This window comes from Papaver somniferum, chromosome 7 (genome assembly GCF_003573695.1).
Source record: "Papaver somniferum cultivar HN1 chromosome 7, ASM357369v1, whole genome shotgun sequence".
Taxonomy (NCBI): domain Eukaryota; kingdom Viridiplantae; phylum Streptophyta; class Magnoliopsida; order Ranunculales; family Papaveraceae; genus Papaver; species Papaver somniferum.
Genome location: NC_039364.1, coordinates 190,117,116 through 190,131,956, shown reverse-complemented (window position 1 = coordinate 190,131,956; position 14,841 = coordinate 190,117,116).

Below are 14,841 nucleotides of genomic sequence, written 5' to 3'. Positions count from 1 at the left end.
ACCTGTGTGTTCAGAGTCTGTTAGAATATGAGCATGGAACGCAAAATGAATTGACAATGAGTGGGGTGGTCCTAAGAAATTATAAACCGCTGGATCTTAGGATCTTAGATAACCCAAATAATATGGGACTAATAATCTCAACAGAGTCGCACACCACGGTTAAAAGTTGTGACAAAAATCCATTGTTGAATTCGTTTTAGGATTGGCCGATTAGGGATCTCATTTATTACAAATCCGAACATGAATAACACCATTTTCTTCTTCATGTTCAATCTTATTGTTGTTTAGGAATTGAATCGTAAGCATTTATGTATTTATCTATTCTAAATCCATACTGAGAAAGTACTAAATTTTTAAGAATTAAGAATGGAAAAACCACCACCACAAAACATAGAAATCCCTCATACCTGGTTATACATGACGATTAATAGAAGAATAACTACTACCACCACCACCAACACCACAAATACCAATTGATTTCAAATCGCCACAACTGCAAAACATAGAAACCAACTTGATTTTAATCGGCACCACCACCGTTGACATAAAACACCACCACAATTAAGATTTTTAATGTCCAAGTTTCATCAAAATTTCTCAATTTCATGGTTTCAAAAGAACAAGAGGTTTTGTCTTCCATCTATTTCACAAGATGAGATTGAAGCACCTAAAATTCGTAAGTTTTCTAACTTATATTTTTTTGATAATTTTCTTTTTAAAAAAACGTAAATTTTCCGTTCATGGTTGAATTCATCTTAGGGTTTTGTTCACTTTAGACTTAAAAGAGCTTTGGATTATTAGGGGTTTTGTGAGATTTATGATTTGTGTTTGTTTTGTTTAATGAATGAATTACATTTGTGTACAATGAATTGAGTTAGGGTTTGGGTTGTTTTGGATAATATATTGATAAAATTGGATGATTAATCATTGATTTCTTTTTTGGTTGGTGTTATTGCTTGATGTATTTAGGTGCATTCTGTATTACTGCTTGATGTATCTGAATGCGTCTTGTGTTGACTACTAAGACTGAAATAAGTAACAATATTAACCTTTTGTGTACCCAGATGCACTTGTGTTGATTAATGAAATTGAAATAACAATAGTACTCTTTTTGCATCCAGGTGCATCTTGTGTTATTGTTTGATGTATCTAGGTGCCTAGAGAACCGAGAACCGAAGCTCGTTTTCCAGTAACAAGTACCAGGTCGAGTGAAGATAAACCGCATAACGATCTTATCTCCAGAGATGCGGCTAAAGTTTTTACACTGGCTGACTGCAGGCCTAGACGCAACCCACTCATTGGTAGGAGTATTTGATGTATCTAGGTGCATCACGTGTTATTGACTGTTATACCTGAGTGCATCTTGTGTTGATTACTTGATGAATCTTGTGTCGCGTTAGGTTATATTTTGTTGTTTTTTTCTTCTTCTTTCATCCTATTTGATACCCTGATGCACCTGTGTACATACTTGTTTTATTTTGTTGATTTTTTTTGTAACAAGAACCACAACAACAACACTAAATGTATCCAGGTGCATCCCGTGTTATCATGTGCTATTGCTTAATGTATCTGAGTACATCTTGCGTTGACTAATGAAATTAAAATAAGAATAATCATAGCAACACTGGATGTACCCAGGTATATCTTTTCTTATTTCTTAATATACTCAGGTACATCCTACATTAATTTTCTATATGTACGTGGTGTATTGGAATGCTTGCTTTTTCTTTTGGTTTTGTGCCTAAAGTGTATGATATGCATCTTTCACTCCTTTTTCCTCATTTTTATTTACATTTTATAGTGTTGTGAGTAGTTTATGTTTTTGTATCTTTAAGATTGTTTGACCAAATCATATCATTTATTGTATAGATTAAGCTAATTGATTAGACATGTGCCTCATTTGCTACTATCACAAAGGGATCCTCTAATATACTAGCTATGCCTAACATGTGAAATGGGTGCATAAGGGTGTTGCGTCAGCCTGGAATACCATCATGAAGTTGAAAGTACCAGAGATTCCCAGAGGCATACCATCAGAAAAAGCTTCCTTAACCAATTTGGTAACTGCGATAACAACTGCAACATGAGCTGAATATGCAACAACAATCCAAGGGTGCATACCAAGACGAGAACTAAGTTCCTACTTACGCCCCATGTAACAACTTACACCAAGTAATAAGTGCAGAACACTCATCTCATAAGGACCACCATTGTATAACCGTTCATCAACAAAAGCTGCTCCATGGATCCGGTAAAAATGTAACCCGATAGCTACATAAGTAGGAATAATGGCACCTGAGATGATATCGTTTCGATAAATTAGAGACCAACAAACAGGTTTATGAATACCATCGATATTTACTAAAAAAATCATAATAAAGTATTCCTTGTGTTCCACAAAAAAAGTCTTCGTTCTATCCTTAAAAAGGCGTTCCATTATATGGAAATATACAAATCTTATGTGTTATTTGTTAATCACTTGAATTTGTAATAATTTGTAAAATACATATGCCCGTGACAAGTCAAATGGAGCACAAAAATGATGTAAATTTTTATTACTAATACTCCCTTCGTCCCTAATTAGATGACCTACTTGGTTTTAAGTTTTGTCTCATAAATAGATGACTTATTTTTGTTATTATAAGAAATATGTATAATTTGATAGTTATGTTTATATTCGTTACGTAGGTGTTTTAAAATGCTTTTCAACGGTATAAAGTTTACGAAAAACCGTGATATAGTTTAAGAGATAAATTATTTCTAAATTTTACTAACATCCTTGTCTTAAAAATTGTGCAATGATGAGCACGAAAGTGCGATGCATTTTCACCCATAAATACATTAGCTGGGACTCATTTTATCACTAATAAACTTGTTTGTAGGTGTTTTTGTGAAATAAGCTCTTTTGGAGAAAGTTGCTCGAAAAGTGGTTTTTGTACCCCGGAGGACACGTGTTATTCGGACTCTCACCGTTGGATAAGGGGCACCTCATTACTAAGGGGCACCCCAGGTCACCCCAAAAGGCATCTGCTATTCGCACCCCAGTTCAGGATAGGGGCACTTCATCTTCAACAATTCAAATTTTGAGTTTGGGCGGGAAATTTTGAACTTCACGGAACAGAATTAGGGTTTGTGTTTGTGGTGTGAATAATGAGATTCAATCGCTGAAACTTCTTGGGTGAGTCTGTTAAAGCCTAACAGGGTTGGTATGATTGATGGAATTCATAAACTTTGGCTGGGTTTGCTAGAATCATGGATCTGAAGCAACACAGTTTTGACGGGAAAGTTGTTCTTCACAGACCAGAATTAGGGTATGAGAATTCGAAGCTTTGTAGTGAGATTTAATGGCTATACTTGTTTGGGATAACTCCATTAGGTGAAACATGGCCGGTAAGGGTCTTAGAATCAATCCAGGCTGGCTGGATAGTTGGATCCAAAAAAAACAGGGTTCACGGGTTTGACTGTATCTGCGTGTATTTGTGGAAGTGATTTGGCTGAAATTTAATCGGATTTTTGGTCGGAATTGGTTGCAGAATGACCTGTTTCATTCAGACAGGGAAGGTATGTGTGTTGGAATTGATCAAATATGGCTACAACGTAGAGATTGGTTGAAACAATGAAAGAATATTCTCGAGAGATATTTTTGGTATTTTGTTGAGATATTCTTGGTGGTAGCATGTGGCTGGATGGAGTTCAATTCATTCAAGAGTCGTGTATCAAAGTAATTGGAACATGTCAATACCAGCAGAGCGCGTGAGGAGATAAAAAAAGGAAGAAAATACCCGTACCTTGCATGGAGAATAATCAAAAATATTTTGCATTTACTCGAGAGATTTGGAGTCGCTATGGGTATAAATAAGTTGCTGGGAATCCTAGAAGGATATCGAGTGATTGGGGAGGCTATAGAGTCGAGAGAATTGCTGCAGAGAAATCTGCAGCAGCAGCAGAAAAACAGTGAAGAATGAAGAACAGGCTTGCAAAGACAGTCGTTTTCCAACAGTGACAACGACACTTAGCCGTGGGTCGTATATCTACAGTGGTTCGACACATAGTGACAGTCGTAGAAGCTACAGCGTCAGTAACAGTTTATTGTTGTATCTGTAACAATTATAACTGTTACAAAAGCCCTGCTTTTATACCTTTTCTCCTTGTAAACACCTTTTTGAGCAATGAAATATTATTTTGAGAGGGTTTTCACCATGTGGAGCTAAACCCCAACACTGGGTCGACGGAGGAAGCCGGACTTCATACTTGGGTGAATTTTTTTTATTTTCTATTTGACTTTTGCACTTAATTAAAATAGAATTATGATTTGAAAAAATTAGTTATTATTTTATTAGATGGGTCATGCTTGCTTAGATGTTTGATGTCCCATGTTTACGATTTATAATTAATGTTTGGAGAATCTACCTTGGCAAGAATAAGAGTCGATGTTGTTTTATTTGTCGAGCGATAATTATTTGAGAATGAACAATTGAACCTATTGATATGAGTTTGGCCGAATCCTAGACCCAGTAACTCTCTATTTTATTCCTTTAAAATTAATCTTAACAAGTCTTAGAGTTCGAATCTTTACTACTACAACAACCACAATCAAAAATCTTAATCATGCAAACTACAACTAGGTCATCTAATTAGGGATGGAGGGAGTATTATAAAGTACCCTCTTTTTAGTCGAGATGACATGATTTTTTTTTCTTTCTTCAACTCCTTCTTTCTTTATTTTATCATTGTAACTTTTTTTATCGATCTCCCATTTTTTTAAGTCTAGGAAAATTTATGCATCGATCCTGGTAAAATTAATGAGATATAGAAGGGTGTCCATATATATATATTCAATCAATATGTTTTGAAAAGAGTGTCTGAAAACGCGGGGGTATGACAGCCACACCCGATAATTCGTTCGAAAATATGTATGGACTAAACTCCAATATAATTCCGAGAGCACCAACTTAAAAGTGACACTCAATCAATAAATATATCAAAGAGCTTTATCTCTTTCTCAATACAATCAGCAAATCGAACAGATAGAAATCCGTGAGCCTGATTGATATGAGAATAACTTGGACGATACCAAAGACCAATGCCCAAGTGTCAATCAAGTACAATCCAACAAACAAGGTAGGATTTATCAACTGTGATTAAACTACGCACAACCTATGATATTTCAATTATATAAACAAATATAATGCGGAAAAGAAATAACACAGACACCATAAATTTTGTTAACGAGGAAACCGCAGATGCAGAAAACCCCCGGGACCAGTCCAAATTTGAACACCACACTGTATTAAGCCGCTACAAACTCTAGCTTACTACAAGTTAACTTTAGACTGGAATGTAGTTGATCCTTAACCAAGTCTCACACCGATTAATGTACAGTCATATTCCTTACGCCTCTAGAACCACGCCGGATTCTGCGCACTTGATTCCGTTAGCTGATCACACCCACAACTAAGAGTTGCGACGACCCAAAGTCGAAGACTTATAAACAAATCTGTATCCCACAGATAAGTCTATTCTGGTTGTTGGTTCCGTCTTTAGATAAACCAAGGTGAACAGGGAACTCAACTAATTGATAGGTGTCTAAAACACCTAATTTTATATCTAGTATTTATCCTTTCTTTGCGAGTTTTCTTGTAAATATGTATCTTATGTTTGCTTTTGAGTGTTATTAGGTATTTTGGAGTCATTGGAGCAAAAGGAAGCGGAACTCGCTTAATTCCAGGATTTCTTCTCAATCATCTTGAGGAGCACGAAAATATGAAGCTAGCGGAAAAAGAACGAGGTCAATCTTACGACAGTTATGAGCAAAATTTATGAATAAGCTTGTCAGTTCCCTATAACTAACAGTACATGAAGAGTTAATGAATTATGGAGGAATCTGAACTGTCAGTCTCCCAGGACCGACAGAAGAACGAAAAATGTTATCACCACGGATTGCCCATATCCAGGCACTGGGTGTCAATAGTAATTCCATGTATTGTAACCCAACAAAGGTCGAGAGAGGGAGATTTAGGGTTCATTTCCCCATTTCTCCTCATTTTCTTTATCTATTCTCTGCTGCTGCTCTGTGAAGAAATAGAGGTGTTGTTAATGGCGGGAGTCGAGAAGAATTATGGATCAGAGAAGTGAGGAGAGAACAGGGAAGATAAGGAATTGAAGGTCAGAGGAGATTCAAGGGTTTTAGGTTGAACTCAGAGAGAAAGAAGGGTTTCAGTGAATTGAATCCGAGACAGAAAGGGGATCTGCTGTTAATTTGATGGCAGAAGAAGATTGATGAAAAATTAGAAGGAACTGAAGATCGGGTTCAAGTTGTTAACCTAGTTGAGTGTAAAGATGATGGGTGTTGCTGCTAGTGTTGGTGATAAAGATTGAGTTTGAGTCTTGAAGAACAATTAAGAAAATCGAAGTTTCTGGCCTTGATTTGTAGAAGATGGAATCGAATTAACGGAGGTTCTGAAGAAATGGTGGTCGCTGTTCAACCAAGGAAATGAAGAAATTGGCTCGAATCTGTAGTGGGTTTTGAACAGCAAGAGCAACAAGATGTGTTTGCTGTTGATATTCACGGGTTATGAAGATGAGTCTATTAGTTGAGCTGAGATGGTTGGGATTGCAGGTGCAGTGCAGAGAATGTAGAGAAGAAATGGAAGCTGACATTGAGAAGAAGATGAGTTGTAGCAGGCGAAGCTCAAGTCTTGTGAGTTGAGTTGCGATGGGAAATGATGTTTATGAAGCTGCAGAAAATCTCAAGTCAGGGAAAGAAATGGAAGCTATGATACTGTTGGTGGAAGAATTGATGAGGATATGATGAGTGGTTCACTGCCTTTGGCTGGAAAAAAAATTAGGTTATGGTTTGAAATTCAAATGATGCAGATGGAAGCTACAACAATGGTTGGTGGTACTAAGGTTGTACAAGAATGTTGCCATGGGACTGCAGCTGTAATATGGGGGAGTTGATGCTGCAGTGGAATTGCAGGGAAGAACAAAGAAGGCTTGAGTCTGGTGCTGTAAAGGAGAATGCAGTTGATGGCTGCCATATGAGCCTGTTGTTGAGACGATGTTGCTGGTAATAGAGAGTTGCAAGTGGAATGTGGCTGAAGCGCCAGATGGTGCAACACAAGACTTAAGTTGTGCTTGGCTATGGCCTTCGCAAGATGACTTTGGCCTGATCCAACTCAGCCCATTCAGCTGAGTTAGATAGATGACTGAGTGTGACTCAGACCTTTGACCATTAGTAGACCATGTCTGGCGGCGACGTTTCAGACGACTTTTGGACGGATTCCGGCAGGTACAACCAATTTCCGGCGACGAATTTTCCAGAGAACTTATTTCTCACATGTGGGCTTGGTGGAACGAGAAGACCAAGACTTTGGGCTAGAAAGAATAATGAGGCGTGACCTAAATTGAAAAGAGTATTATTTATGGAAATTGAGAAACATATAAAAGAGAGGAGTTTTATCTTTGGATATATCTTTGCTTCTACTTTTGTTTTAGGGTTTAGACATGGAAACTCTTCTCTTTATTCTTGTTATGAACTCCATGAGCATGAGTACTTAATTTTCTTTTGGTTATGGATTAGTTGGATTTCACATAACATGGTGATGTGATTTTCAATTGAGTTGTAGTAAGATGATTCGTTCACTCAGATTTGTTGAGAATTTGTTTTAAGACTTAATAAAAAAAATAAGGAAAAATATATATACAAAATTTGTCACAGGATGAAAAGAGACCGGGACTCGGGATTTCACTACTTTTCATATTGTTATGGTTCAGTCATTAACTCTAGACAATATAGCTCAAACAAAAGAAGTTGTGACTCTAGTTCTTTGCCAAAAATAGATTTCGTAAAATATTATTTGTAAGTTAAAAGCATGACGCATCTAAAGTATTTAGAACTAAGCATGCGACATCTAACAAAATAACAAATAATTAATAGAAATCATAAAGCAATTAAATCTATGCAAAAAGTCAATAAAAGAATTAATTCATTTACCACAATCATGAAAAGTTGCTTCCTCCGTTGTCCAGTGATGGGGTCTAGCTCCGCATGGTGAAAAGACACTCAAAGGAATTTTTCATTGCTCAAAAAGGTGTTTACAAGGAGAAAATGGAGAAATAATTCAAAATCGGATTTGTAACAATTATATTTGTTACAAACCAGAGAACTACGACCCTCGGCTGTGGGTCGTATCGCTGTAGCATATAAGACTGTCCTGAGACTGTCGTATACACTGTAGTAAAAACGACTGCTTCTTGCAGTCTTATGTTCTTTCTATGTTCTTCAATGGAAGCAGCAGAGACAATCTCTGCAACTCCCGATTCTCTGTTGTATTCTCACCCCTAACTCTCCACCCCCCCTCTCTGAGTCCCCATCACCCTATATATACTCCACATGACCAAAATATCTCGCAGTAATGTCTCCAAATTCTCTCACAGCAAAGCCATTACTCGGGAATATATTATTTCCAAAATTATGGTTTTATATCCTTCTTTACTTCCTTCACGCGTCTATTGCAACTAAGAGTCCTCCATACACGTTCAGTACACGAATTAGAGTCCCAGCAGCACACACAATTCATAGAAAATCCCGTGAAAAACTCTCCCATGAACGTGTAGCTCTGTTTGCTTCAATCCCACGATGCAGCCAATTCTAACCGAAAACATCGACCATACCATCCCTGTTTGGTCCAAACAGTCCCAAAGAAACCAAATCCAGTGCCCGAGTCTTATTCCAACGTGACCAAATTCTTAACAGAGTTTCCGCAAGAAGAAAACCCGAGAATATATTCAACCCTTAAATCCACCGTTCTAGCTAATTCTGGTACAAACGACGACCATTACCAGCTCTATTGGATCAAAATAGACAAACCCAATGAGTTTCAGCCCTTGAATCTCCCTAGAACACGATCAAAACTTCAACCCTAATTCTGTCTGCGTCTGCACTATCTCCCGCCAAATTTGCAATTTGAAATGAAGAAGAAGACGTGCACTGATCCAAAACACGGGAGCCTTTAACAGCCTGGGGTGCCCTTATCCAAAATGAGGGTGCCTTTAATACTTTTCTCCGGGGGTCCAAATAGCACTTTTTGAGCAACTTTTTCCACACAAATGTATTTCTCCAAAAATGCCTACAAACACATAAAATACCAAAATTAGTACAAAATCGAGTGCCAACAATATATAGTATTGAGAACAAATTAGACACAAAATGTGTCTATCAAATACCCCCAAACTTATTATTTGCTAGTCCTCGAGCAAATTTATTCTAGAAAAGAAAAATCCTAACTCACTAGGTGGCCCTAGTGACCGAGTTATTCTCAGGAGGGTTTACCAGAGGTGTACCCACAAAACCTTTACTCCTACTTGGTCACAAGTATCCAAAGAGCTATGAGGACATACATGTGATCAACCTATCTCCAAGTAACTAAAATGCCAGAGAAATTAAAGGTGTCAGCTTTAAAGCTGACTGAAGAAAAGGGAAGACACATCCGCAACACTGCTAGATAAAGAGATATCCGCTACACATCTAGATAAACATTGTAATATGCGCCCGCTGCTTTACAGCTGGATAAGATTAGGAGAGATATAAAGATGAGAGGGACATCTGCTACATAGCTGGACTAATTACGTGTGATGAGTTGAACCAGTACTGGAAAGATTTTGTGCCAGATGGAAAGCGGACTAACAAAGCAACCAAATGTATCTTTCTTCAACTCTCTCATAGTGCTCAGTAGAAACAACGTCTTCTTCGGCTTCAACTGTTGATGATAAACTCTCGAACCTCGTAGAACCTTGACAATAAAATTTTCTCCTTAATTTCTTGCTTGAAACTTCTTTATAGATTTCTACTTCCCTATGGCCTTATTGAACAAAACTTAACGATGATTTTTTTTTTTCATTTTTTCATTTTTTATTTGTAGACAAAAATAACAAGACAAAAATTTAAATGGCCATGAGAGAAGGACTTTAGAACTTGGATCTTCGCAACTTGTGATGTCTTGGTATCATGAACTTCAACAACTTATATCATTTGTTCTTATAACTTTTTGTAACTAAGTCTTCAACTTTGATTTTTGAAATATTCTTTTCTATTGTTACTTCTAAGCCTCAAACGTCTTCAACTTTCTTCATAAATTTTGATGTCGCTCTGTTGTTGATGATGATAAGTTTCTACTGAGAGAGAGTCGTAATCCAGTAAACTAAGACTTACATTGTGAGGTTGTTTTTTCTTCTGGCATTTCCGACACTTGCCTTTCCATCATTGGATGGTTAGGTCCATCACGGTTTACCCCTAAAAGGAACAAGTTCTCTCCTGAATTTCAAGGATCTCAATGTCTTTTTCTCTAATGTCTCAATAGGTTGTTATCTCTAGCATTCCAATTTCTATCTTTTCGGTGAGAAACAGTATGTAAACTTAGCTAACCGGGTACTATGTGACGCTAGAAGTTTCAAAAATGCGACTAAAATGTTTCTCCCATACCCCCAAACTTAAATCTAACATTGTCCTCAATGTTCTAAAGATAAAATTAAAAGCATGAACAAGGAGAAACTGTTACCACTTGAAGCAAAAGAGATAAGGAAAGATATTACCGTGTCGCAAGAATATTGGGTTACCTCCCAAGAAGTGCTAAGTTTAAAGTCTTCAGCCCATCGGAAGGAATTAGTCACCTCATAGAATCATATAGAAGTAGTCGAATAACTGTGGGTCATCTGGATCAAAAAGTATTACCCACAAGAAGAGGAAACTGCAACAGACCAAAAAGATACCGAACATACCCTTGTTTAAGACAACTACATCTAGTTGTGGCTCAGGTTCAGGTTCTATAACTGGGTCTAGATAACAGGTTTTCATCGGTTGGATTTCCTCAAAGCTAAGATCCGGTTCAGGTATTAGAGTCTGGAAAAACTCAACTAAGAACTTAGAAGCACATAACAACAACCTGAATAATTGGGGATCCTCTAAGTCAATTAGATTTGACTCACACAGCTGACCACAATGAAAGAGGTGGTCTTCCTTAAGAAAATGTGTCGACCCTAATATCCTAAAGTGATTAGGTTTAGTCTCAAAACTTAATAACCGACACATCTTAAAATCAAAAGTTCCCACAATTGGAAGAAAATTTTTTGGTGGGAAAACAAAGTCAATCTTGGTATCATATCCTGGGTTAACCACATCAACCAGAGGATGGGTTTCTAACAACTGAGCTTCTTTATGGACATCATTAGGTTCGGGAAAACGTGTATGAAGATAATCTTGTAAGATGGTTGAGGCACAAATGTCAAGTCCTACAGGAGGGTACTTTCTAAGAGTTAAAGCACACGGAGAATGATAATCACCCCCAAACTTTGAGTTTTATGTGTCTCTAGAAAGACTAGTCACAACTTCCCTAATTTCTAGGTCATCAGATTCCTGAAAATGGTCAATTGCTTCTTCTAAGTCTGGTTCATCCTCACTCATCTCTACGAGTTTATCATCTTCTAAGACTAGTGTTTCTAAATCGCTAGATTCTAAAATAGTATTCTCAGGGTAAACTCTTTCCTCTAAACCATCATCACAATCATATAAAGGATTATCAGAGAAAGTTTCATATAAAGGCTCATCAACTAAGGTTTTAATCATAGTTACCTCCTCCGATTCACTGATAGGCACATCAAATAATGGATTATCCAACATACTGCGGGCTAAAGGATCATGAAATACATCGTCTAAAACGGTGGTATCTCTAGTCAAATCCTCATCCTTTTGAATAGGTGAATAATTACTAAAATTATTTGGATTTGTACTAGAAACAACACTATCATTATAAAGCTCAACCGGAGTAACAAATTCCTGATCACTATGCCTACATATTTCATGTTCTTCATCAATACTATCTTCATCATAATCATCACTATAATAACATGAGAATGATCGAACCTTATCAAAACAAGTAGTGTTGCCAATTCTAACCTCGTCATCTTGATTATGTGAATAAAAACTATCCTTATTTTCGAGGGTGGTATTTGGAAAACTACACTGGAAATTAAGACTATCCTGAGCAAGTTTTTCCACAATCCTATTTGTATTCTCAGTAAATTGCTTGAGGGTCTCTTCTAGAGATAACTTAGTTGACCGCTCTACGGACTCTTCTGGGAGAAGAATATTATAAGTATCTTTCATAAATAACTTCCGTGCTGACTCATTGAAACTCTTGAGAGACTCTTCTAGAGAAATAGAAGGATTGTTTTGATCGTATGACCTGTGGGTATGTGGATAGTAATTGGGCTCAAAATGGTATGGACCATAACCTTCAAAGGTTTCGCCTTCCCAATCACTATTCACGCTATGGTCATAAAAAGGATAATGTCTAAGCTGCTCAGTCGGATACTCATTGTATTGGCTATTATAATACCAGTTCGATCCTAACTGCAAGGGAATTCTAAACAAACACAAAGAAGGCTGACTCGACCACAACAAGCCTATTTTATCTAGCAAACAAAAAGCATGATGGCTCCACTTAGATTGTTTCTAGACCAGCTTCTAATCCTTCGAAAGGGAATTCGTTACAATTTGAGCAAACCCCTCTGGAATCAATCCAAGTCAAAGTAAGTTGAATAGAGGCGAGGGAAGCTGCGTGGAGCTTTGATACCCAAGGCCTCACCACATTACAAGGCGGTGCAGTCACGCATTCAACTCACAGAAACCATCATGAACTTTGAAGTATGCTTAAAAGAGTAACCAATATTTTTCGAATGACTTTCCTATTAAGCTCGTTACCCTATCGGTCTCGTTCTTGTCAGTATTTTAAGCTTAGGTTCGCGTAGGTTACGTGTTCCTAAGGCGGGCAAGAAGGAAACGGTGATGAAACCCGAGTCCTTATCTTGATTTGGCCAGGCCTTGCCCTTTACTAGAAAATTAAATCCGATTTCAGGTCCTCAACATATATGCATACAAAATCATCCAGTAAACCCGCTGACAGGGGATTCGCGGGTGTTTAGAATTCTTACCTCCCGTTCCAGATGGGGGATGAACCGCTGAAGTCGACTCGGGCCACAACTCCAATGTCGTGTACGAACCCGAGGGGCCGAGGTGATATCGTAATCACCATCCTTCTCTGCAAACAGTTTATTTAAAAGTACCCTTCCGTAGGGTTTTAAAAAAATAATAATAAATAAAAATGTCCAATGTCCAAAAATAAAAATGTCCAAAAATAAAACTTTACAAAAATAAAAAAAAACTTAATTACAGTTTCTAAAAAAATAAAATAAAAATTATTTACAAAATCTTCTTCTTCACTCCTTTTGGATTTCTCTTTTCTTTCCTTTTTGGGCTTCACCTTTCTTTTCAGAACCTCTCTTTTTCTTTAGCTTAGCTCCAAATCTGAAAGCAAACAAAAGTACCAAAAGGCGTAAAAAGGAACAAATAAAATAAAAAACTAAAAACAAATTTATAAACAAATCCGCGTCGGCGACGCCAAAAATTGATGTGATTTTCAATTGAGTTGTAGTAAGATGATTCGTTCACTTAGATTTGTTGAGAATTTGTTTTAAGACTTAATAAAGAAAATAAGAAAAAATATATATACAAAATTTGTCACAGGATGAAGAGAGACCGGGACTCGGGATTTCACTACTTTTCATATTGTTATGGTTCAGTCATTAACTCTAGACAATATAGCTCAAACAAAAGAAGTTGTGACTCTAGTTCTTTTCCAAAAATAGATTTCGTAAAATATTATTTGTAAGTTAAAAGCATGACGCATCTAAAGTATTTAGAACTAAGCATGCGACATCTAACAAAATAACAAATAATTAGTAGAAATCATAAAGCAATTAAATCTATGCAAAAAGTCAATAAAAGAATTAACTCATTTACCACAATCATGAAAAGTTGCTTCCTCCGTTGTCCCAATGATGGGGTCTAGCTCCGCATGGTGAAAACACACTCAAATGAATTTTTCATTGCTCAAAAAGGTGTTTACAAGGAGAAAATGGAGAAATAATTCAAAATCGGATTTGTAACAATTATATTTGTTACAAACCAGAGAACTACGACCCTTGGTTGTGGGTCGTATCGTTGTAGCATATAAGACTGTCCTGAGACTGTCGTACACACTGTAGCAAAAACGACTGCTTCTTGCAGTCTTATGTTCTTTGTATGTTCTATAGCAGCAGCAGAGACAATCTCTGCAACTCCCGATTCTCTGCTTTATTCTCACCCCTAACTCTCCATCCCCCCTTTCTGAGTCCCCATCACCCTATATATACTCCACAGGACCAAAATATCTCGCAGTAATGTCTCCAAATTCTCTCACAGCAAAGCCATTACTCGGGAATATATTATTTCCAAAATTATGGTTTTATATCCTTCTTTACTTCCTTCACGCGTCTATTGCAACTAAGAGTCCTCCATACACGTTCAGTACACGAATTAGAGTCCCAACATCACACACAATTCATAGCAAATCCCGTGAAAAACTCTCCCACGAACGTGTAGCTCTGTTTGCTTCAATCCCACGATGCAGCCAATTCTAACCGAAAACATCGACCATACCATCCCTGTTTGGTCCAAACAGTCCCAAAGAAACCAAATCCAGTGCCCGAGTCTCATTCCAACGTGACCAAAATATTAACAGAGTTTCCGCATGAAGAAAAACCGGGAATATATCCAACCCTTATATCCACCGTTCTAGCTAATTCTGGTACAAACGACGACCATTACCAGCTCTATTGGATCAAAATAGACAAACCCAATGAGTTTCAGCCCTTGAATCTCCCTATAACACGATCAAAACTTCAACCCTAATTTTGTCTGCGCCTGCACTATCTCCCGCCAAATTTGCAATTTGAAATGAAGAA